The following is a 269-nucleotide window of genomic DNA, read 5'->3' as shown; positions in this document are numbered from 1 at the left end:
ACGGCCCCCCCACCCATTGTCCTCGATGGGGCAGCAACTTGGACTTGCTATGCTCAGGCGGTAGGGGAGTAAGAGCTGCAGTCTCTTCTCCAGTTGAGGGGCCATGACCAAGCAGGGGAACTGCCCACGGGCTGCCCGGGACGTGGCAAATGGAGTCACTGAATGCCTGACGCAGAACGAGTTTGTCGCCGACGTGGCGGCGCCGAGCCTTCGCGGCGTTTGACCCATATGGCTTCCTCATGATCGCTTCCTGCGTCGTGCGTTCCTGT

The sequence above is a fragment of the Penaeus monodon genome, chromosome 15 (assembly GCF_015228065.2).
Source record: "Penaeus monodon isolate SGIC_2016 chromosome 15, NSTDA_Pmon_1, whole genome shotgun sequence".
Lineage (NCBI taxonomy): Eukaryota > Metazoa > Arthropoda > Malacostraca > Decapoda > Penaeidae > Penaeus > Penaeus monodon.
This window is presented reverse-complemented; position numbering follows the sequence as displayed.